Raw genomic sequence first — 22787 nt, 5'->3', positions numbered from 1 at the left:
TAGTCTGTGGGGGAGGAGGTGCTGGGTCTGAAGGATGCACCACAAACAAGAGAGAGTTCTGCCCTTGTGGGGCTTAGGGCATAGCCTGGGAGGCAGCCATGAATTACATAAACAGCCATTGAATTACTAGCGTGAAATAGTTTTAAAAGAACACTAGTGAAAATAATTTCCTTTCAAGGAGTTCCCACTGTGGCTCAGCAGTTAACAAACCCGCCTAGTATCCATGAGGATGCAGGTTTAATCTCCAGTCTTGCTCAGTGGGTTAAGGATCCAGGGTTGCCGTGAGCTGTTATGTAGGCCGGCAGCTGCAGCTCAGATTCGACCCCTAGCCTGGGAACATTCGTTCATATGCCATGAGTGCATCCCTAAAAAAAAAAAATCAAAAAACAAAATTCCTTTCAAGACATGAGGATGGGGGGAGAGGGAAATTCAGCAGTGAGGCAGGCATGTGCCCAGAGGTTCATGTCTGACCATGAGGCATGTCTGAAAAGGAATCTTCCACCTAATTCTTTCCTGTACCCTGAGACAGCAGCATGAATTTTGCACCCCAAGTCATCAGTGAGACATGCACAAATTCATGTTCAATTACAAGTTTGGAGGAAGCCTTCAACCAAAGCACAACATTTAACAAAGAAAGTCAAACTATGAAGGAGGCATTTGGCCTGATGCTTGTCTTTGATGTCCTTCTCCAGCTCCCATCAGTGCCTGGTTCTGTCCTGCTCTCACCGGCTCCAGGCTTCACCCCTCTCCATCTGCCCCCGGACACCTGCCCTCAAGCTCATGACTACTAATTCCAGCAGAAATATTAACATAACATGTTGTTACTGACAACCCAGTATCAGGGGATTGTGGTCTGGCTCTGAATTATCTGCCTTTTAAAGGAGGATTCCTGAACACTGAAAGAAGCCTTTCCGCTCCTAGAAATTACAATGATAGAATGATATTGTCTGCTTCACCCATCAAACCTCCCCCAAACTAACCCCTCCTCGATCCTGATCCACCTCAAGAAATGGGTCCACCCATGAGTTCTTTCCCCCATTGTTCAAACCCTGGACCATTCCCTTATTTCTATTTTTGATTGTTGTCAACAACCTGGCTTCTGGAACAGCTAAAATGACAGGGAAACACATGAAGTCATTTTTATTTTTTTATCTTTTTTTTTATTTTTTATTTTTGCTTTTTAGGGTCACAACTGTGGCATATGGAGGTTCCCAGGCTAGGAGGTGAATCAGAGCTGTAGCCGCTGGCCTACACCACAGCTCACAGCAATGCCAGATCCTTAACCCACTGATCGAGGCCAGGGATTGAACCCACAACCTCATGGATGCTAGGCAGATTTGTTAACCACTGAGCCATGATGGGAACTCCTAGAGCCATATTTAAAACAAAAACTGAACCTAAATCTGCAGCCTGTGTCAGGCTATCAAATTCAGATCAGATATCACTGAAGAAAAGAAAAATGCAATGCAAATATTTAACTCTGCTGTTGCTTTTTTCTCATCCTTCAACTGTGTGCTTTTAAGTGATACAGAATCAGTCTTGTTCCAAACACAAACACACACACGTAACACATGCACACACAGACACCAATTGTCCTCATATGACCTTGACATAATTTCCTTTTAACAAGGACTTTCCAGGAAGAGAATCTAGTAAAGTACCAGTAGGAGTTATCTTTCCGAACCACCACAACCATAGAATCCTGGTATTTTTGAATTGTGAAATAATATACACCAGACTCCAAAAGCTAAACAATGTAGGCTGCCTGAGCAGTATCATTTGTGCCTTTTTCTCCTAAAGGAATGGGTAGCTCAAGGCCTCATTCCAGATATTGTTGCATTAACACAACTCACAACCCTGCAGGAAGAAGCAGAAACCAATGAAAGAGAGAGAAGACATATAGAATAGAGAACTAGGAGTTCCCATCATGGCTCAGTGGTTAACAAACCCAACTGGCACCCATGAGGCCGAGGGTTCGACCCCTGGCCTTGCTCAGTGGGTTAAGGATCGGGCGTTGCCGTGAGCTGTGGTGTAGATCGAAGACATGGCTCAGGTCCCATGTTGCTGTGGCTCCAATGTATGCCAGCAGTTACAACTCTGATTCGACCCCTCGCCTGGGGACCTCCATATGCCATGGGTGCGGCCCTAAATATTAAAAAACAAACAAACAAACAAAAAACAGAATGGAGAACTAAACCGAATCAGAGCCAGCAAACAGACTTCCCCTTTCATATTACACCAGCGCCTGATTGTCCCAGGCTCCCATCTTTCCCAGCCTAATAATGTTACTTTCCACCTGGCTTCCCAGTGCCAGCGTTCTTTTCATCACATGCCCCACACTTGCTCTGTGCTGTTGAATCACAGGTACAGTTCCAGTCCTCCAGTTTTATCACTCTTGATCTACACAGTTGACTTTATCTTCCAGTGTGTCCCCCACAGACCCAGGTGAGAATTCATTTTGTGGTCTACCATGATCCAAAGCCCTAAATGTTTAAAGGAGAGATGACTCTTCCCGCAACCCCATGCCAGGTATGCACCGTGCAGAGGCATGGCAAGACCACCAAGAGGCCAGGCATCCACCCAGGTGCCAGACCAAGAGTGATCAGAGAGCTCTCTTGCCCCAGCTTTAACCCTCCTGAGGCTGCCCACTGCATCCAGAACATTCCATGCCTTGCAGGATCCACAAGGCCTTGGGCAACCTGCCTTTACCTCCGTTTCTAGCCTCACTCCCCATCATGCACCATTCCTCCCTCCATGGTTAAGTCTCTCTGGCCTCCCTGCTACTCGCTTTATAAACAAAACCATACCCTACCCAGGGCTTTTGCTCATAAACACTGCATAACAAAATAATTAAGAAATTAACTTGAGTTTCTTGTCTTTGTATCTCTCTCCCTTGTTCCGTGAAAGTAGCCAAGTCGACATCTCTTGGAAAAAATCTTGCTTTTCCAAGTGCCAAGTGAACTTGTTAGCAAGATATTTCCTTCCTAACATTTTCCCCTAAAGCATGATGAGTTCACTGGTGGTGTTAGCTAAGTTCCCTTAGAGACAACAGAGGGGCATGGGGGAAAACTTAACTGATGTTGGCAAAAAAGAGATGGGGTGGGGTAGACAGCTGACCAACCACCAAGGATTCACAGTCCCCTTCTGCAGTTGAGCAGCTGCTTCACCAGGGACCACCTATCCAGCACGCCTGGCACCCATATGAGGCCATGCGACTAATTTTCCCCACCTGGCCAAAGGCTTCATCCTGCATATTCTTCTTTTTCTCTTTCCACAGCCCAGGGAGATGGTCACTTCTTAAGCTGGAAATAGCTTGGGTCCCTGACTCAGTGCCAAGGGAAAAATAAATATGTCTTATGTTTAGCACTGAGGTCCATTGGTTGGTTGCTTCAAGAGTTATTCACCATGGTTAGCACAAGCCAGGCAGGTCGGGAGACACAAAAAAAAGGAGGACCTGACCATCCCCTGGTGATAATGCCCTGAGGATATGCTGAGTGTACGCGTGGTACAGCCAGGAAATCTGGACTCTGCACCCAGGCCCAGGTCCCATTGTAATGAGAGGGTTTTTGTCTGTATTCCAAGCCCTTTAACCATAAGCCCCTTCAATCCTGATGCAACCCTGATTAAAAAAGGGGGGGGGGGCCTCAAGAGTGGCTGAGATTCTACTCTCAGCAGTCTAGCAGATGAGATCTCCAACTCATTTTTTTTCAATGGCCACACCCTTGGCATATGGAAGTTCCTAGGCCACGGGTCAACAGGAGCCTATGCCACAGTCACAGCAACGCCAGATCTGAGCAGCATCTGTGACTTACCCTGGCTGCAGCTTGCAGCAACGCTAGATCCTTAACCCACTGAGTAAGGCCAGGGATCAAACCAATATACTCACAGAGACAATGTTGGGTTCTTAACCCACTAATCAAATTTAAATTAAAATAAACATGTTGAGTTGTATAAGCTGCTTATATATTCTAGAGATTAAGCCCTTGTCAGTTGCATCATTTGAAACTATTTTCTCCCATTCTGTAAGTTGTCTTTTTGTTTTCTTTTTGGTTTCCTTTGCTGTGCAAAAGCTTTTCAGTTTGATGAGGTCCCATGGGTTTATTTTTGCTCTTATTTCTATTGCTTTGGGAGACTGACCTGAGAAAATATTCATGATGTTGATGTCAGAGAGTGTTTTGCCTATGTTTTCTTCTAGGAGTTTGATGGTGTCCTGTTGTATATTTAAGTCTTTCAGCCATTTGGAGTTTATTTTTGTGCATGGTGTGAGGGTGTGTTCTAGTTTCATTGCTCAGCAAAAAAACCAATCAATCAATGGAAAAATGGGCAAAAGACCTGAATAGACATTTCTCCAAAGAAGATATACAGATGGCCAACAAACACATGAAAAAATGCTCAACATCGCTGATTATAAGAGAAATGCAAATCAAAACTACCATGAGATACCACCTCACACCAGTCAGAATGGCCATCATTAATAAATCCACAAATAACAAGTGCTGGAGGGGGTGTGGAGAAAAGGGAACCCTCCTGCACTGTTGGTGGGAATGTAAACTGGTACAGCCACTATGGAGAACAGTTTGGAGATACCTTAGAAATCTATACATAGAACTTCCATATGACCCCGCAATCCCACTCTTGGGCATCTATCCGGACAAAGCTCTACTTAAAAGAGACACTTGCACCCGCATGTTCATTGCAGCACTATTCACAATAGCCAGGACATGGAAACAACCCAAATGTCCATCGACAGATGATTGGATTCGGAAGATGTGGTATATATACACAATGGAATACTACCCAGCCATAAAAAAGGATGACATAATGCCATTTGTAGCAACATGGATGGAACTAGAGAATCTCATACTGAGTGAAATGAGCCAGAAAGACAAAGGCAAATACCATAAGATATCACTTATAACTGGAATCTAATATCCAGCACAAATGAACATCTCCTCAGAAAAGAAAATCATGGACCTGGAGAAGAGACTTGCGGCTACCTGATGGGAGGGGGAGGGAGTGGGAGGGATCGGGAGCTTGGGTTTATCAGACACAACCTAGAATAGATTTACAAGGAGATCCTGCTGAATAGCATTGAGAACTATGTCTAGATACTCATGTTGCAACAGAAGAAAGGGTGGGGGAAAAACTGTAATTGCAATGTATACATGTAAGGATAACCTGACCCCCTTGCTGTACAGTGGGAAAATAAAAAAAATAAAAAAAATAAAAAAAATAAAATAAATAAAATAAACATGTTAATATTCCTTACACATCTAAATTTTCATAGTGTAATTTCTTTTCTTTTTTTTGTTTTTTGTTTTTTACAGCCAATCCTGTGGCATATGGAGGTTCCCAGGCTAGGGGTCAAATGGGAGCCAAAGCCGCCAGCCTATACCACAGCCACAGCAACTCGGGCTCTGAGGTGCGTCTGCGACCTACACCACAGCTCATGGCAAGGCCAGATCCTTAATGCACTGAACGAGGCTAGGGATCGAACCCATGTCCTCATGGATACTAGTCGTGTTCGCAACCTGCTGAGCCACAACGGGAACTCCCTCAAACTGAAATTTCTATTTGCTACACTCATTGAGTAATTAAATCAATAGAGAGTAGCAATCCCACAGTCACAAAGATCAGAAAGCAAAAAACAAACAAAGCACTCTGAACAACAACAACAAAAAGAAGTATAAAATTAATGAAACTCAGCTCATCACTAATCCCCCAACCACAGCAGCGAGAATTTCCTGATTGGAGCAAGTGTGTCAGGGGAGGTCATCCAAGGTAGAGACGGAGGAAGATCCTGAATTCAGCTCCTCCCCTGACAGCCTGAACCTACAGCTACGTACGGAACAATTTCCTCCGAAAAAGACCTGAAAACTAGCTGTGCAGCTCCTTCTTCTCTACAAACAAGGAAAGAGCCACATGGAGGCAGGCAGGACACGCTAAGCCACGATGCCTCCCCAAGGCCGTGACCCCCAATCAGAGGGAACACACAAACCTGGGGCCTCCCCCTGAGGACAGAGAGGTTCATACCCCACATCAGCACTCCAGCATTTAAGACCAACCGCTGAGAGATGAGCCTCCAAAACATCTGACTTCGAAAACCAGCAGGGCCACACCCACGAGAAAGACCCAAAGGCTGCAGCAAACTGAGCAGCACCCCTGCAAGGGCACGGACTCAGTGGCCAGGGGCCAGCACAGAAGCGGCTGTTGGAAAAGCATCCAGATTTTCTGCCAAAGAACTCATTTGCAAAGCTTAAGGCATGGGCCTGAGGGGTTGGGGTCTGACAGATTCTGGATGGAGGCACCGGTGGGCACCCTTCCAGCACGCTCCCTCTGCCTCGCTAAAGCCAGCAGCTGCCATTTTTCTTTCTTGGTCCTTAGAGGGTGTCTTCCTTGCCTGCTCCCTCTGCCACAGTCCTCAGCACCAGTGTCTCCCAGAGGGGAGCTTTATACACACCTGGTGCCCAGTTTTCATGTCTGGGTTTTAAGTGTCCCAGTTTTTACATCTAGTGTCCTGGTTTTTGCAGCTGACACCCAGGGGACATCCCTGAAACACCTGACTCGAGTGCCCAGGAGGGCTTTCCTTTCTGGGTCCCCTAGGACTAGAGCACTAGGACAGACAGGTCTTGACAGCTACCGGCCCAGGGCACCGCACAGAGAGCAGACTGAAACACACCCGGCCCCTCTGTGAAAGTGGCCTGAGTACTTGTCCTAGAGTTTCTGCCTGAAAGGTGGGTTTTAGGGCGGTACATACCTGGAGGCTATGGAGTGGCTCTCAGGGACTGTAGTTTGGGGGGGACACCACTTTTTCGCTCTCCGTCTGACTCAGTATAGGTCACTGGAATCTCCCAGAAAGCAGGTAACCATCTCCTCTAGATACTGATTCTTGTGATTGTCACCCCGGAGGGACACCTCCAAATCGCCTGGCCCGGTGGCCAACAGGGCTTACGCTGCTGGTCCCACAGGACTGTATATATTTTCCACTTTGAAAGCTGTTGCCTGAGTAGCTGGCTGCCAATCAGGTGCTGATCTAGGTGCTGACTGAGCGTTCAAAGTGATGGGCATAAAGATGCTCTTTGGAGTTCCTGCTGTGGCGAAATGTGAGCAGCCGTGTCTCTGCAGCACCAGGACACAGGTTCGATCCCTACCTGGCACAGTGGGTTAAAGGATCCGGCATTATCATCAGCTTCGGTGTAGGGATAAGATGCTCATCAACTTGGAAGAATGGATAGAGAAAGGATGATACTGTCTTTTAGACGCCTCTGTATTTCTGACACACACTATTCAATTACAGTGCTCCCTTGAACAACATAGGTTTAAACTGTGTGGGTCTACTTACATGTGGATTTTTTTTTTCACTAAATATATACCATAGTATATATTTATACTGTATATACCATGAAGACATGATCTGAAGTTGGTTGAATCTGCGGATGTGCAAACATGGATTCAGAGAGCCAAGTGTAGTTATATGTGGATTTTGACTGCTTAGAGGGTTAATACAGTTGCATTATTATTAACAAGTATTTATTGAGCACCTACTATATACCAGACACTTTTCTACAGGCTTGCTATACTTCAGTGTGCAAAGCTAACAAAAATGCCTCCCCTATGGAGCTTAAACTCATACAATAGTAAATGTATGTATACATTAAATATATACATTTACTACTGTATGAGTACAATATTGCATATTGTTTTATAATAAACTGAGTTGATCTACAGAACTGATAAGACTTTGTTATATCAGTAGTGACTTTGTAACATTACCTAAGAAATGATATTATCTTGAAAAAATGCTCAACATCGCTGATTATAAGAGAAATGCAAATCAAAACTACCATGAGATACCACCTCACACCAGTCAGAATGGCCATCATTAATAAATCCACAAATAACAAGTGCTGGAGGGGGTGTGGAGAAAAGGGAACCCTCCTGCACTGTTGGTGGGAATGTAAACTGGTACAGCCACTATGGAGAACAGTTTGGAGATACCTTAGAAATCTATACATAGAACTTCCATATGACCCTGCAATCCCACTCTTGGGCATCTATCCGGACAAAGCTCTACTTAAAAGAGACATTTGCACCCGCATGTTCATTGCAGCACTATTCACAATAGCCAGGACATGGAAACAATCCAAATGTCCATCGACAGATGATTGGATTCAGAAGAGGTGGTATATATACACAATGGAATACTACTCAGCCATAAAAAAAGAATGACATAATGCCATTTGCAGCAACATGGATGGAACTAGAGACTCTCATACTGAGTGAAATGAGCCAGAAAGACAAAGACAAATACCATATGATATCACTTATAACTGGAATCTAATATCCAGCACAAATGAACATCTCCTCAGAAAAGAAAATCATGGACTTGGAGAAGAGACTTGTGGCTGCCTGATGGGAGGGGGAGGGGGTGGGAGGGATCGGGAGCTTGGGCTTATCAGACACAACTTAGAATAGATTTACAAGGAGATCCTGCTGAATAGCATTGAGAACTATGTCTAGATACTCATGTTGCAACAGAACAAAGGGTGGGGGAAAAAATGTAATTGTAATGTATACATGTAAGGATAACCTGACCCCCTTGCTGTACAGTGGGAAAATAAAAAAAATAAATAAATAAATAAAATAAAAAAATAATAAAAAATAAAAAAAAGAAATGATATTATCTTCTAATTGTTAAATAAAAGTTCCATTTGCCAAATGAAATGTACTATTTTTGATTAAATGGACAAATACAAGCCAAACAGGACCCTTAGAAAGAAGTAAAAACTAAGAAAACTGGACCTAGAGAATATACATTGTTGCTGTTGTTAGGTAAAGACAAAAAATATATATATAAAGGAAAGCACATTCTAAGAGCAATTTTGATGGGGAAAAAAGCAACCAAAAGAAAATTTTTGTTATAAAAAATCGGTTAAGAAATCCAATTCTGAGGAGTTCCCGTCGTGGCACAGTGGTTAACGAATCTGACTAGGAACCATGAGGTTGAGGGTTCGATCCCTGCCCTTGCTCAATGGGTTAATGATCCGGCGTTGCCGTGAGCTGTGGTGAAGGTTGCAGACACGGCTCGGATCCTGCGTTGCTGTGGCTGTGGCATAGGCCGGCAGCTACAGCTCCGATTAGACCCCTAGCCTGGGAACCTCCATATGCCGCGGAAGCGGCCCAAAGAAATAGCAGAAAGACAAAAAAAAAAAAAAAAAAAAGAAAGAAATCCAATTCTGAGATTTCAGCTTCCATTAAGAACATTAAATACAAAGACTCTACAACTACACAAAAATTCAAGGGAAAAAAACAAACCCGTGTGGAGAAAAGAGAACCCTCCTACAGTGTAGGTGGGAATGCAAATTGTTGCAGCCACTATGAAGAACAGTGTGGAGCATCCTTTAAAATCTAAAAATAGAGTTACCATATGATGCAGCAATCTTACTCCTGGGCATATATCTAAAAAAAAAAAAAAAAGATGAAAACTCTTAATTTGAAGCAATACACTTGCCCCAATGTTCATAGCAGCTCTATTTACAATAGCCAAGATATGCAAGCAACCTAAATGTCCATCAACAGATAACTATATAAAGAACGTGTGGTATATATACATAATGGAATATTACTTAGTCATAAAAAAGAATGGAATCATGTCATTTGTAGCAACATAGATGTACCTAGAGATGATCGTACTAAGTAAGTCAGGCAGAAAAAGACAAATACTATATGATATCCCTTTATGCGGCATCTTAACAAAGCTACTCCTGAAAAAATGAACTTATTTATAAAACAGAAATAGATTCATAGACATAAATACAAACTATGGTTACCAAAGGGGAAAGGGAGGGAGAGGGATAAATTAGGAGAGTGAGATTGACAGATACACACTACCATATATAAAATAGATAAAGAACAAGGACCTACTACACAGCACAGGGAACTATATTCAATATCTTGTAACAACCTATAATGGGAAAGAATCTGGAGTTTTATACACATATATTCATATGTATATGAACCACCTTGCTATACAGCAGAAATTAATACAATAATGTAAATTGATTACACTTCAATTAAATAAAAAGTAAACCACCCTTTTCAGTAAGTCCGATGTCATGGATCATCTCCACAGGAGACCACTCCCCAGGAAAGAAGGGAAATTTAAGTCTGATAGAAGAACACTGCAACCCCCAAAGGAAGAATGTGATTAAGGAAGAATTAATCTGCTCCAGGTGTGAGATTTGAAATAAACACCTTTTGTTGTCCTGCCCACCTGACTTTATTTCTACCCCCATCAGACAGATCCCTTTCCTCTACTCTCTCTTTTATTCCCAGGCTCATTCACTCAGGTGGTTACGATGACAACCTATTGTGTAGGAAAGACCCCTGATGCCACAATCCAACCAGACTCCCATTCTGAGACCTATTTGGGAGGTTGACTTTGCATCTCCACTTGAAGGTCTTACAAGAATACCTATTTATAGTAACCAAAACTAAGGCCACTACATTCCCCCACCAAGCCTGGACGTTCTTCGGTCGTTTCTTGTCAACGCATCGTCCACCCAGAAACCTGGAGTCAATCTTCACACACCCCTCCTTCCATTCCCACTTGTATAAAATCAATCCTCCACTGAAACAATTTTTCCTCCGAAACGCCTTTAACATTTGTCTGCTTTTCCTCGTCTCCACTGCCGACACTTATCTGACAGAAGTCAAAACTGCAAATCCTTAACCACACCCCAAGACCCCCATGTTCCCAGCACAACTCCCCAAATCATTTCTCTAAGCTTCTGCTGCCCTTTCTCTAGCCTTCATGATGTTCTGGTCCCGGCCTTCTTCTAGTTCCTGGGAGGTACCCAGTTTCCTTTGCCATAGGAGGCTCCTGCTGCACTGATTTCTCCCTTGATCATCCCCTCAACTCCTCCTCACGCTCACTTCTCAGCTCCCTGAGTTCTCAACACACATCAGATGAGGTTCCGATACTACATTGCACACTGCGCCTTTCCTTCCTGGCATTTATTATAATAAACATTATTAATCAGTTGATGATGATTTGTGTAGTGCCTCATTTCCTTGCAAGACAGCACATTTCAAAAAGGAAAAGAGTGTGTCTGTCTTGATTTGTTTGACACACGGTAGGACCTTGACAGGTACCTGGAGAATGAATGGACATACAACCTCATTATCGCTCACACTCTGTAAAATCCTCTCTCCTCTTACCTTCGGGTCTCAGCTCAGCCTGACCCCTATGATGGTAGCAGTCCATTCGCAGTTGTCCATTAGTAATAAACTTAAACAAATCCTTCACGAATCCTTACTAAATTAACCGGGAATCACTCACCAGATCTATATAATCCTAGATCACTTGTCTGCCCCTTCATGTGGACGTCTATCTCCTGGAAGATAATATGCATGTAATCCACGTTCACAAAGTCAGTGTTGAGGGAGGATGAACCTCCGAATGCATGATGATGCCTGATAACTACAGTATTAAATCCATTTGAACGCATCACCCACACCATGTAGCTTATTATCTACAAAGACACTTAGCAAAGCAGTTAAATGGCTTAAGAAGATCTCAAAGTTAGGGATGAAGCTGGGGCTGGAGTCCAGTTTCCTAGACTCCCTACCCAGGGCTCCAACAACTGGTTGAGTCAGCCTTATGCTGAGGCCCTGGGGAAGGAAGTGTACCCTAGAAACACCCTACAGAGGCAGGCGACGGTCAGACCCATCACTGTAACTCAAACTTTAGAAGTATCTAAAGAAGGGGAGTTAGGATAGAAGATGTGGGTAAAGAGAATTCCTTCCCTATATCACTGTCTTCTCCTTGTCCTTCAACACCAAGTTCAAGTGTAACTTCTCTTCTGAACACCTCCAGGACTAACTGTGTTGCCCCCTTCAAGACTGACTGGGTACCAGGCCCTGGGCTAATACTCAAGGAAACAAAGACAGTAAGATCCCAGGGTACCCAGAGCCTGTGGTTTCCCCCAGTGCTTATCTAATTCCTGCTCCAGCACAGACTGAGTATAAATAATTATTTTCATCACTAAACTGACAAGGTTTCCAGGGTAGTGACTTACTCAACTCTGTCCTGCCTCATTCCAAGTTCAGATGGCGCATCACAAAAGGTAAGAAGTGAAGGAGGAAGAATAACAAAGTAAGTCCTATGGTTTCACATCAAACCACAGAGTCCAGGACACTGACCACTCATTTTCTCATGACAGGTTTGACTTTGTGCCCAGGCATTTTAAACTAGAGTTTGTCCTAACTCTCCACTCCTTGGTAAGATTCCAGAGGAGAGGAGTCATCTCTGATCTGATGGCTGGAACCACAGTTTATCTCGTTCACTCAGGCTATACAGTGTTCTATGAAATTCTAATCAACACATTAGGAACAAGTTAGTAGCATAATATGTGTCCATGTGATATGAAATTATATCAGGAAGCATTCAAGGCCACAAAAATCAGCCGTCCAACTAAGCCAGATCAGCTGCTTCTGCATATTAAGGTTTAAAAAATGCTGCAATTTCTTGTCCATTCATTTTGTCATCTGCTTGTACTTGCTGGCAAAATGTGCCATAGCAGTCACTACACTTAATTCTATTAGTTAAGTTTTCTTTCTTTAACATCTGGAATACATCATTCTTTGAGTCAGGGTGGGAAACAAAGTCCAATTCATGAAACCAACATTCTAAGGAAGCCTAGCTTGAGATTCACTGCCGTGAAAAATCTCCTAGCAAATCATCCACCACATCCATTCTGTGCGTGTCTAACAAAGCTTTCTGAATGCAGCAGAAGCCAGCAGCTGGTCAGAGCATACTACATCCCATTTGCCTGCATCCTGAGAGGGAACCCTAAAAAAGAGATGGGCCCTTCTGTCCCAGACTCAAATCCTAACGAATAAGCGACTATGTTATAGCCTTCAGTTGTTGATCAAGCAGCTTCCACCCACTTAAGAGGATAAGCTCAGTTCATCTGAGCTGCAAAATTTCTTTTTTTGCTTATAGGATAAGTGATTTTCCAACAATAGGAAAGTTTAGAATTAAAGATAGAAATGAAATAACTCAGAGTTCCTGTCGTGGCTCAGTGGAAATGAATCTGACTAGCACCCATGAGGGCGCAGGTTCGATCCCTGGCCTCGTTCAGTGGGTTAAGGATCCGGTGTTGCTGTGAGCTGTGGTGTAGGTCACAGTCACAACTCGGATCCTGTGTTGCTGTGGCTGTGGTATAGGTCAGCAGCGGCGGTGCCAATTCAACCCCTAGCCTGGGAACCTCCATGTGCTGCCAGTTCGGCCCAAAAAAAAAGAAAAAGAAATAACTCAGACTTACACTTATGTGTTAAATTTAGGAACCAGTTTTATAACCATCAGGACACTTTGCATGCCTTTGATATTTAACTATTCATAAAATTTAAGGACATCTAACATTTTAAAACTATGTCTAGATACTCATGTCGCAACAGAAGAAAGGGTGGGGGAAAAAACTGTAACTGCAATGTATACATCTAAGGATAACCTGACCCCCTTGCTGTACAGTGGGAAAATAAATAAATAAATAAATAAATAAATAAAAAATAAAAATAAATAAAAATAAACTGCAGCTCTCCTTAGTAGCCAAAAAAATAAATAAATAAATAAAATCTGAAGGATTTTTAAAATTTCAATTTAAAATGTATAATGACTTTATAAATTTCAGAGCCTAAAGATTAGTGTGCTTCCTTTAATTTAGCATTTATTCACTTACTAGCAATTACGAATCACATTCTTTGTACCCGGGACTAGAAGAATGCAAAGAAATTAATATAGCATTTTAAGGCTGAATGGGTCCGAATCTAAAGAAGTTTATATACTGGTGTTTGGGATTGAATTGTGTGCTCCAAAATTTCATATGTTGAAGTCAAAATGCCCAGTGCCTCAGAATGTGACCTTATTTGGAACTAAGTCATTGCAGATGTAATTTGTTAAATTAAGATGAGGTCAAACTGGAGTTCAGTGGACCTCACCCACTGTACTAATCCAACAAGACTGGTAAGAAATACCTTAAATCTCTAATTTCTAGGCTTCAGAAGCATGAAACAATAAATTTCTGTTGTTTGGAGTTCCTGTCGTGGCTCAGCGGTTAACGAACCTGACTAGCATCCATGAGGACCCAGGTTCAACCTCTGGCCTCGTTCAGTGGGTTAAGGATCTGGCATTGCGGTGAGCTGTGGTGTAGGTCGTAGACGCGGCTCGGATCCCGCGTAGCTGTGGCTATGGTGTAGGCTGGCAGCTACAGCTCCAATTGGACCCCCAGCCTGGGAACTTCCATACGCCACGGGTGCGGCCCTAAAAAAAAATAAAAATAAAAATAATAAAAAAAATTTCTGTTGTTCAAAGCCACTCAGTTCCTGGTCACAGGTATGGTAGTCCCAGCAAACTAACACAACTGGTTGCTTACTTGTTGCCTCTTAGCTCCAATCCGGCATTCTCTTTCCTGCTCTGTGATATTGAGGATGAGACCCCGCAAAACAGATTTTACTAGCTCCCTGGTCAACTGGCTTCCTGGAAGTTTTTGCCAATATAAGGCACTAGAGAGAGAGAGAAAGGTAAAAGGAGAAAGAAGGGACTTCCTTCCGGTTTCCAATTTCTGTCAGCATCACACCAAAAGTACAAGGCTGGCCTCAGTCCCCACTTTCTCTATAATCCCAACACCAGCCACCCCAGGCCTCCCTGGAAGTGTTGGCAACTGGCCACACTCTCCTGGAAGTCAAAATGCCAGCTGCTGCGTGACCTTACCAGCCAGGCTGCAGCCACCTGAGGTCCAGTCCACCCCCGCCAGAGCCCTCCCCAGAGTTCATCTTCCTACAAGATTTTTATACAAGTATACAAATACACTCTTCCCTGCTGCTTCTTGCAGTTACTACCTCTGGGTGACTTTAGCAGTTCCTTTTTGCACTTTCAGATTTCCAACATGTGTGGAACCAATTGCCTGTATGAACTCTCTGCTGATTTGAAATATTTAAGAGTGGTTTGGGGTTTGCTGACTGGATCCTGACTGATTTCACTTACAACCCCCATGAAGAGACGAATATACAAAAATTCAAAACTATAAGCAGGTTGAGAGTCACAATAAATAATGCTGGCCATGGTACAGGTAAACACTCCCAATCTGATTCTGATGAGAATAAAAAATAACTCAAATTTTCTGCAGGGAAGTTTGGCAAATGAATCTAAAGATAAAACATACACAGCTTGAGTCCTAGAATTCCACAGCTAGAATTATAAACTTGGAAAGAACTAATCAGATAAATGCTCAAGATTTTTATACAAGTATGTCCACTGCAATGTTGCTTTTAATGGTAAAGAAAAATGTTTAACAAAAATATTCAACAAATAATTGATTTGTTATTTTACATACTCATACCCAAATACACACACAAGAAATCCCGGAAACACACCCATATCATAGAACATTAGATGACACAAGCATGTTTCCAAATAGCAGGTTTAAAAATGTTTGGAAAATTAATTGTCATTATTTCATAACAAGTAAGTATGAAGAGTAATTATTTCTGGGTGGTAAGAATGAAGGTGATTGGACAAAATGGCAGTTTGCTCATCTTCCTACAAGATTTTTATACAAGTATACGTCTCCAACAAAAGGCCACTTCTCCAAGATTGGGAAATGTCATTGACCTACCTAACTCATAGACATAAAGAGAGAATTGGACAAAATCAGGAAACAGAGAAATATGTTCCAAATAATGAAACAAGATAAAAGCTCAGAAAAAGAACTAAACAAAGTGGAAATAAGCAATTTACCTAGGAAAGAGTTCAAGGTAACGATTTTAAAGATATTCACTGAACTTGGGAAAAGAATGGATGAACACAGCAAGAATTTCAATAAAAAATTAGAAAATATAAAGAAGAATCAAACAGTTTAAGAATACGATAACTGAAATTTTAAAATACAGTAGAGGAAATCAACAGTAGGTTAGATGATAGAGAGAAACAGATCAGTGATCTGGAAGACAGAGTAGTTGAAATCCCTCAAGCTGAACAGAGAAAAGCAAAAAGAATGTTTAAAAATGAGGATAATTTAAGAGACCTCTAGGATAATACCACACACATTAAAATTCACATTATAGAGGCTCCCAGAAGGAAGAGAGAGAAAGGGGCAGAAAACTTGCTTGAAGAAGTAATAGCTGAGTGCTTCTCTAACCCAGGAATGAAACAGGCATCCAGGTCCAAGAAGGACAGACCATCCCAGACAAGATGAGTTCAAAGAGGTCCACACCAAAACACATTACAATTAAAATGTCAAAAATTAAAGAGAAAGACTCTTAAAAGCAGCAGGAGAAAACCAATTACTTAGACAAGGGAACCTCATAAGACTATCAGCTGACTTTTTGGCAGGAAATTTGCAGGCCAGAAGAGAGTGTATGACATATTCAAATAATGAAAGGAAAAAAACTATAACCAAGAATACTTTACTAGTAAGATTATGATTCAGATTTGCAGAAGAGAAAGAGTTTTAGAGACAAGCAATGCTAAAAGAGTTCAGTATCACTGAACTGGCTTTACGAGAAATGTTAAAGGGACTTCTTGAAGTGGAAAATAAAAGGTCACAATATATATGGAAGGAAAATCTCACTGGTAAAGGCAAATATACAATATAAGTAATAGATCAGTCACTAATGAAGCTAGTAGGAAGGTTAAAAGACAAAAGCAGTAAAATGATCTATATGTGCAATAAGTAGTAAAGGGATACACCAAGCAAAAAGATGCAAAACATGATGCCAACGCATTAAACGTGGGCCTAGGAGAGTAAAATGTAGAGTTGGTAAAATGCATTCAAACTTAAGAGAGCATTAGCTTAAAATAATTACTTATGTATAGATGACTGTATATCAACCTCATGATAACCACAAACCAAAAACCTAAAATAGATACTCACAAACATGCAAAAGAGAAAGGAATCCAAATATAATACTAAAGGTAGTCATCAAGTCACAAGAGAAGAGGGCAAAAGGAGAGGAAAGGAACAAAAAAGAACGACAAAAATAACCAGAAAACAATATTAAAAATGGCAGTAGGTATGTACATATCAATAATTTCTTTAAGTGTAACAGATTAAATGCTCTGACCAAAACACTCAGAGTGGCTGAATGAATTTAAAAAGTAAAAATAAAAAAACCCACACATAGGAGTTCCTGTTGTGGCTCAGTGGAAACAAATCTGACTAGTATCCAGGAGGATGTGGATTTGATCCCTGGCCTCACTCAATGGGTCAGGGATCCTACATTGCTGTGAGCTATGGTGTAGGACGCAATGTGGCTCAGATCCCGCATTGCTGTGGCTGTGGGGTAGGCTGGCAGCTACAGCTCTAATTCGACCCCTAGCCTTGGAACTTCCATATGCCTTGGATGCAGCCCTGGAAAAAAAAAAAAAAAAAAGACCCACATATATACTGCCTACAAGAAACACACTTTAGATCTAAAAACATATACAGACTGAAAGTGAGGGGATGGAAAAAGGTACTCCATGCATACATAAGCAAACAAACAAACAAAAAGACTGGTGAAGATGAGGAGAAAAGGGAACCCTCACACACTCTGGTGGGACTGTAAATTGGTGTAGCCACTATGGAGAACAGTATGAAGGTTCCTCCAATATTAAAAATAGTACTGTCATATGATTCAGCAATTTCTCTTCTGGGTATTTACCCAATTAAAAAAAAAAACTAATTCAAAAAACTATATGCATCACAATGTTCAATGCAACATTATTTACAGTAGCCAAGATATGTAAGCAACTTAGGTGTCTATCCATAGATGAATAGATAAAAAAATGTGTGTATATACACACCATGGAACATTACTCAGCCGTAAAAAAGAATGAAATCTTGCCTCTGTAACAACATGGATGCACCTCGAGGGTATTGTGCCAGGCGAAATAAATCAGCCAAGACAAATACCGTATGATCTTATTTACATGTAGAATCTAAAATATAGAACAAGCAAACAAACAAAGCAAAATGAAAACAGACTCATAGATACAGAGAATAAATGGGTATTTGCCAGAGCAGAGTGTGTGAAAGGGTGCAAAATAGGTGAAGGGGATTAAGAGGTACAAACCTCCAGTTGTAAAATGAATAAGCCATGGGGATGTAATATTCAGCATAAGGAGTATGATAATATTATAATAATTTTGTATGGTGACAGATGGTTACTAGAATTATTGTGGTGGTCATTTCATAATTTATGCAAGTGTCAAAACACTATATAGTAGAGTGAAACTAACTATATTTCAGTTAAATAAATAAATTCACAAAAATACTTACAGAACCCTGTTTTAATGTCAGTAAGTAAATGCTTAAGAGAACCAAATATTTAAAATGTTTAAAAATTAAAGTATTTGAAAAAATAATCACCTACGTTTATATTATTTAATCCAAATATACAAGGGTATGCATTCTTTTATTTTTCTTTTTATTTCTGTCACTCTCATTCTTTCCAAAGTGATCCATATTTATTCAACAGCAAAAACATAATTAGCTCATTTCTATGCTAGCTCTTTATCTATGTGTGAGCCTAATCTGATAGTAAAATGTCAACCAATATGGAGAAGAAGACCAGAGAGCAGTCCCTATGGCCTCAACTGAAAACTGCCTTAAATATTTTACCAACCTACTGCTTAAACTGCTAAGCATCCCTGATGCTTACCAAGGAACAAAAACACAATGGAATTACCTCCTTAGAAACAAACAGCGTGCAATGGAAGAAATATCCTTTTCCAGCCACACAGACAATAGCATCTACGAAAGAGAAATGACTGTTGCAACCAAAATGCAAAAATGCCTATCAAAGTCCTATCAGTGCTTTTCCTCCTGCCCTCAGAGTCATCTCAGCTCACAGGCTGCCACCTCATGGTCCCATGAAGCTTCAGAATGGCCATGAGCAGCTGCATACAGGGAAAAGACCACCACCCCCTCCCAAGAGCCCTCGTCTTCCGTCCTTAACACGATCTCACTCACAAACTCCAAGTGCACTCTAGAAATCTAAAAATAACATTGCTCCTGGAATTTAAAGGCTCAAAACAGAATATTTCCCAGGCTTCACTCCAGTAATATTGAAAATGCACGTTTTTCCCCCTACACCAACAGAAGCTTGGGGAATTGGGACTGAAGCTATGAGGTCCAGGGATCCATCTGCTGCTCCATGATATCCTGGGGAGAAGCAGTCACTGCTATTTTGGAAGTTTCAAAATGCTTAGCAAGAATCATATAGAACATAACATTAGAGAAGCCTTCTGAAATTGGGAACCAAAAACCCAGGCAAAATGACCTGGAGAATCTTCGAAGCACCTGTAGTAACCCCTGCAAATCGAGATGTACCAACTCACCGAAGTGGGTTTTAGCCAGCATCCTTTTTCTTGATGGTGGTTCACTGATCATATAGAATAGTAAATTATAGCTTTAATTTCATTTTTCCCCATGATGATTTAAAGAGTCAACCAAAATTCTCTTTAATATCTCCCATGTTTAAAGTACCATGGGATTTGTCCCAAAGGATCTCCCCTCAAGTAGCTTATGGTCTGATGGGGGAAGAAAGAAATGTACAGATACTGTGCGATACAGCAAGAAAAATTTTAAATAAAAGGCATAAATATTAGAAAGGAAGAAGTAAAACATATTTATTAGCAGATGACATAATTATACATTTAGAAAATCCAAGGGACTGTACCTACAAACAACTATAACAACTCCTGTGTGAATTAAGGAGGGAAACAAGATACCAAGTTAGTATACAAAGGCCAGTTGCATATCTATGTACCAGAAATCACCCATCAGAAAATACAATTTAAAAAGTAATACCAGGAATTCCTGTCATGGCCCAGTGGTTAACGGATCCAACTAGGAACCATGAGGTTGCAGGTTCGATCCCTGGCCTCGCTCATTGGGTTAAGGATCTGGCGTTGCTGTGAGCTGTGGTATAGGTCGAAGATGCGGCTCGGATCTGGCGTTGCTGTGGCTCTGGCATAGGCCAGCGGCTACAGCTCCTATTGGACCCCTAGCCTGGAAACCTCCACATACCGCCAGAGCGGCCCAAGAAATGGCAAAAAGACGGAAAAAAAAAAAAAAGTAATACATACACAATGGCGTGAAGAATCAGAGATGTAGGAATAAATTTAACAAAAGATGTGTGAAAACACTGATGAGATAATGGAAGAAGACCAAGTACATGGGTTGTTAAGACATCGATTCTCCCAAATTGACCTATAGGTTCAAGAAAGTCCCAATCAAAATCCCTGAAGGCATTTTTTTCAGAAATTGACAAGCTGATTCTGAAATTTATATGGGAATTCAAAGGATTCAAAATAGCCAAGACAATTTCACAAAACAAAAATGAAGTTGGAGGGCTTCAACTTCCAGATTTTAAGAGTTTTATAAAGGAGTTCTTTACTTGTCTCAGCAGAAATAAATCTGACTAGTATCCATGAAGACGCATGTTCGATCCCTGGTCTCACTCAGTGGGTTAAGGATCCAGCGTTGCCATCAGCTGTGGTGTAGGTGCAGATGCAGCTCAGATCTGCCATTGCTGTGGCTGTGGTGTAGGCTGGCAGCTACAGCTCTGATTGGACCCCTAGCCTGGGAATTTCCATGTGCTGAGAGTACAGCCCTAAAAAGATTTAAAAAAAAAAAAAAAGATACACTATAAAAATACAGTAATTAAGACAACAGTCAAAAACTTGAACAGGCGTACTTTACAGGAGTTGATATCCCAGTAGAAAATAAGCATATGAAAGTGTACTAACCATCATTACTCATTACGGAATTAAAACCATATGTGTCAGTAAAATCATGAGATGCCACTACACACACAATAGAATGAAAAAGATGTACACCATCCAATGATGGTGAGGATGAAGATCAACTCTCAGATTTTTTGTAAAAATGTAAAATCAAATCACCGCTTTGGAACACTGGTGGTTTCTTGTAATGTTAAACATACACCTACCCTATGATGCAGCAATCCATTCCTAGGTAAATGCGCATGAGAAAGAAGGATGTGTTCAAAACTATTTATTGTATCTTTATTCATTATTGTGAAAAACTGGAAACAACACAAGTTCACCAACAGGGGAATGTGTAAACAAACTTTACACAGTGGAATTCTATATAGCAATTTAAAAAGGAACAGGAGGGAGTTCCCACTGCAGTGCAGTGGAAACGAATCCAGCTAGGATCCATGAGGATGTGGATTCTATCCCTGGCCTCGTTCAAGGGAGCATTACTGTGAGCTGTGGTGCAGACAGAGATGTGGCTCAGATCCTGTGTTGCTGTGGCTGTGGTGTAGGCCAGCAGCAGTAGCTCCGATTCAACCCCTAGCCCAGGAACTTCCATATGCCACAGGTATGGCCCTAAAAAGCAAAAATAAAATAAAAAATTTAAAAAATAAAAAGAACTAGGACTTCCCACTATGGGGCAGTGGATTAAGAATCCAACTGCAGCAGCTTGGGTTGCTACAGAGGTGTGGGTTTGATCCCTGGGTTGAGGATCCAGTGTTGCTACAGCTGTGACCTTCGCCACGGGCTCCGACCTCTAATTCGACCCCTGACACAGGAACTATGAAATGCTGTGGGTGAGGCCATAAAAAAATAATTAATTAAAATTAAAAGAGGAACAAACAATTGATGGACACAATAGCATGGGTAAAATTCAATCTTTTTTTTTTTTTTACTTTTGTTGAGCAGAAGTAATCAGACACAAAAGAGTACATATTGTATGATGTCATTTATGTGAAGTTCAAGGACATGAAAACTAGTCTATGATGGTAGTTGTAAAAGATGTGAAGAAATTACAGAGCCAGAGTGTATCTGATTTGCCAACTCATAAAATGCAGAAACTGGAGCTCAGGAGAAAGATCAGAGCTGAAGATGGTTAGGGAGTGAGTCATTCTTAGCCAGGTGAGAGGTACAATTGGTTAATAAATATTTGTTGGCTGGATGGATGGAAAGATGGAAGAATGGATAGACAGAAGCAGACTGAGTCTGATTATCAAAAGAAATACATCAGGTTTAACCATATAAAATTGTTGATATTTGACCATTTTTCAACCAGAATGAATAAGAATAAAATTGCCATTTCATATGACTCAGTCTAATGGATAAAGAAAAAAAAAGGGTCAAAAGCAGGTCTTAGGAGCACTCCCTTATTTAGAAAGAGGAAAAAAAGCCAGAGAAAGAACCGATTGGGGGAAAGGCAAAATAACAATAATAATAATAAGCACTCTTCACTTGGGAAAATACATTACCTTAATTAAAAGCGCTTGCCTAAGGACACTGATGGACAATGTACAGAAAATAACACAAAGTCAAAATGTATATAAGAAGTATTCACTATCAAATAATCAGAAAAATAAGTATTAAAACCAGGGGATACCATTCCAAAGATTTTTTTTAAATAATAGTACATGTTTCTGGCAAGAGTTTAAGAAAACATTCTTACACATTTCTTTCAAAAAATATAAATTCATACAGGCTTTCTAGAGAGCAATTTATCTGTATGTATAAAATAAATTTTTCACATCTTGTGATTCAGTAATTTCACTTCTAGTAACTTACTATGTACACAGTAGAAACTGCATGTACAGATATATGTAGGAAGATATTTACTACAAGCTTATTTATAATATAAAGCATATTAAAATAATCTAAATGACAAATAACAGGGGCCTTTAGAATGACATTCTGTTATTTTTTAAAGCCCTACTTTTATAAGAATATTTAATACCGTAGGGGAAAACTC

General features: G+C 41.0%; 1 protein-coding gene across 6 annotated transcripts in view; it reads right to left on the bottom strand.

Moving 5' to 3' along the window:
- The window catches only part of NCALD (neurocalcin delta), a 445133-nt gene that overhangs the window by 364274 nt on the left and 58072 nt on the right, over positions 1-22787 (bottom strand). The window contains exon 2 of one of the 6 annotated variants that reach the window (XM_021088582.1): positions 9425-9459. The exons of the other annotated variants lie outside the window; for them this stretch is intronic. The gene's annotated coding sequence lies outside the window, so the exon portion shown is untranslated. The remainder of the gene's footprint in view (positions 1-9424; positions 9460-22787) is intronic. 6 annotated transcript variants of the gene reach the window in all.

This window comes from Sus scrofa, chromosome 4 (assembly GCF_000003025.6).
Source record: "Sus scrofa isolate TJ Tabasco breed Duroc chromosome 4, Sscrofa11.1, whole genome shotgun sequence".
In the NCBI taxonomy this organism is placed as follows: domain Eukaryota; kingdom Metazoa; phylum Chordata; class Mammalia; order Artiodactyla; family Suidae; genus Sus; species Sus scrofa.
This window is presented reverse-complemented; position numbering and strand designations above follow the sequence as displayed.